At 46.6% G+C, this 3,208-nt stretch overlaps 1 long non-coding RNA gene across 1 annotated transcript; it reads right to left on the bottom strand.

Annotated features, from left to right (window-relative positions):
- Window positions 1-422: 422 nt before the first annotated feature.
- Window positions 423-2,798, bottom strand: LOC146760448 (uncharacterized). Its single transcript, XR_014947646.1, has 3 exons — window positions 2,506-2,798; window positions 1,926-2,339; window positions 423-553 (listed from the first exon to the last, which is right to left on the bottom strand). It is a non-coding gene; the product is annotated as an uncharacterized LOC146760448 (long non-coding RNA).
- Window positions 2,799-3,208: the final 410 nt, after the last annotated feature.

Here is a 3,208-nt window from a genome sequence, read left to right as displayed (position 1 = left end):
CTGAATAGGTCAAACATCCTTCTCTCCATCATTGCTGTCACGTGGAAGGCTGTCCTTGGAACTGCAGTGACTCATGCATCCTAACTGCACTCCATTGATGGAAGCACAACGTGCATCATTGCAACTTGCTGGTGGGTTCCTGTATTGGCAAGGGATCAATTCACCTGGAAAGAGTAGATACACAGCATTTAGCGTCAAACTTTCACTGTCCAAGGAGGCAAAGGCTTGGTGCTGCCTGTCAAGCAGGTTTCAAGCAGCTTGTGAGACTCATCTGGGAAAGACAGGAGTCAACCAAAGATGTCAGGCACAGGCTTGAATGCCAGAAGGAGGTACAAGCCCACTGAAAGCATGAATTCTACCTGTGTTGCTGACAAGCAGTGTTTTGAAAGCTGGATTTGCACCCTTACCTGCCAGGACCAAGACTTCTGCTTCAGAGGGCTCCCTGGCACTGCTCTGCAGTTGGTGTTTGGCCACAGGGGATGGTTTGCCCAGGCAGAAGCAGGAACGCCAACTGCCAGCTGGTGATTCCTTCCTCTTTCTGGAAGAACTTGGTCTGGAGAGAAAATGGAGCATGCTGTCAGTCGTGGTGCAGGGTGAGGGAAGAGCTGCACTGAGCCCTTGCCAATAGTTGCCTGTTCCCAGCACTGCCTGCTTTCTGCTGAAACACAGCTTAGAAACACCCTCTGTTTCAAACAGCAGAGGACGCTTCCATTCCTACAGCTCAGCCCTCAAGTCCTGCTGGCTACATTCCTCTCAATGATTTCAAGCAAGATTCGGAGCATGTGAGCAAAGGCTCCACAGCAGGACAGGAAAGGAGCTGGCAGGCGTAACTGCTTTCTGAGGAACCGTACAGTTATAAGGGAAGCTCAAAAGCATCCCTGACTCTTACGTTAACACCTCCTCGGCCTCAGCTCACTGCCACCTTTAATTTCTAGTGCCAGCAAGTCTGACCAACAGCTCTGCTTACAGGAGAAGCACAATTGGTTTCAGGCACATGGCCCTGAAATCTGGAAAACCCCAAGATTTCCATGTACAGCCAGCACAGAACAGGATAGACGCCAGCGTGGCTTTCTGCATCTCGTGACTGCCTGCCCAACCAGGAAGGAAAGGCACCTTGTGTGGCTCCACTGAGGCCATAGGGCAACTGTGTGTTAGTTGAATCCTCAAAGATATAATGGACAAAAAATAAACCAATAAAAATCATCCGAACAATGATGGTAGGGGCTGGAAAGGGAATTCCTCTTTCTTTATCTTTCAGATGGAAAATCAATGATTGCGTTGAAGTTCCTCAGTACAGCTGCAGGCCCTTCCTCCACTTGTATCTTGCTGCTCCGTGTTGCAACAGGAGAGCTGCTCTGGCCTCTCCTCTCAGCCTGTGCCGCCTGCACGGTGAGCAGCTTTGTGGATGGAGAGACCCACACAGACTTGGGCCCAGGCAGAGAACTGTGCCCTGAAAGGGAAAACCACAGCTAAGACAGAAAAGGAAGCAGCAGCACAGCCATCCCCATTCTGCATATCTCTCAGAATTGCTCATCCGAGCCACTGGAAGAAGAGGAGCTCAAAATAACTGTGTGCTCAGAGGTATGCTCGTGGCAAAGGACACAGCCACAATTAAGAGCAGCTCACTGTATCTTAAGAGGCAAACAAAAAGCCTAGAAAAACTAGGGGCCAGAGATCTCAGAAAGCATCACTGCCACACTTCAATCAAGTTTCACCTGCTTGCAAAACATCTTAAGAGCAGTGATGGTTTTCTCCATGTAAGGCTTGGACACTCTCAGGACCCATCAACAGGGCACCATATTCTAACCTAAGCCCAGAAGCCTGCTGTCTCCTCAACAGTAACAGAATTTTCAAAGGTCTTGGAGAAGCCCTGGATTGGATGAAGCTGTCAGATTTAGATCAAGCTAATGGAGGAAGATGCTCACCTACTCCCTCTCCCATGGCTGGTGTGGATTTGGAGCAGAAAAGGACGTCTGTGTAAATAGTACTGTTGAAATATCAACTGGTAGAGCAGTGTTGCACATTGTACAAATCACAGTTGGACATCCATGGACAGCTGATGATAAAAGTAATTGTAGGGGAAGAGCTGGATGAAATATTGTTAAAAACAAATAATCATTTTAGCTGCATGTTTGTAAGCATTTCTTTTCATCCTTCTCAAAACAGTTTCATGGCAGAATAAAGAGGACACGTTCACACAGACATTTCCACAGCCAGACTAGGGAATAATCAAAGGATATCAACCAAAACGTGTTTCCTACCAGTTACATGAATCTTGAAGGTGAGTTTCTAGCCAGCAGCCTCGCAGCTGTACGCACCTTTGTTGCAGTAATTCATTCCTGGATGTAAATTACATGTAGAAAAGTGTTGCTATGATACTAGATGACCAAGAAAGTCCTATAGCCAAAATGTTTTGCACCAGAGAGGCTGTCAGTTGATCCTCCAAATGCAAGACACACAAAATGAAGCGTTCCTTTATCTCTGGGATTCCAAGCATTTTCTCACCTCTGACTTTCACTTGGAATGTTGCTTTGTCATCTTTTGTTTCACAGCTGTAGCTCCCTTGGTCTTTCAGGGTCACATTTTTGACCATGAGCTTGCGGTGCGTCCCCTTGGAGATGATGGTTGTCCTCTGGTCCTGCTTCACCTCTGTTTGATCTTTCTTCCATACGACAGCTCCGCTTGCAGCTGACACCTCACACACCAGCTCCAGGTCTTCAGAAGGACTGACTGATATTTCTGAAGTGGTTTTGGGCTTGCTGACAACATTAATGGCTTCATCTGAAGAAAAAAAGAGAAAGTGGTTTACATCCTGACTCAGGCTTATTCAGCACAGCATTAAGATACAGTTAGAACTGATTGTAATGTCTCTGCTCATTACATTTGGGTGATCGAGTTTCACCTCTGGAGGTACTCACATACAAACGTGTGCTTGATTCTCCTGTGTAAGGAAAGAGTAAGTTCTATGCAGACAGTTCTTATTTCTTTTAATCAATTCTGTATTCTGCACACGTTCTTCTGAAGCTAAAACGAAGGCAGATAAGTAACGTGTTTGCAATGCATGAACAAACCTATTCAACACTTTGTCTCTAAGCTAACAAGCAGAGTTTGAAGAGCACATCAGTATTTCATGCCCTTCATTCCATCCAGACAGAACCTGCCTGAGGAGCAAGCTGATGGCTGTCAGCTACAGGCAGACCTAGCTTAG

The sequence above is a fragment of the Coturnix japonica genome, chromosome 6, assembly GCF_054131305.1.
Source record: "Coturnix japonica strain WE chromosome 6, WE-NBRP24, whole genome shotgun sequence".
Lineage (NCBI taxonomy): Eukaryota > Metazoa > Chordata > Aves > Galliformes > Phasianidae > Coturnix > Coturnix japonica.
The sequence above is the reverse complement of the archived record's forward strand: the minus strand, read 5'-3'. Positions and strand labels throughout refer to the sequence as shown.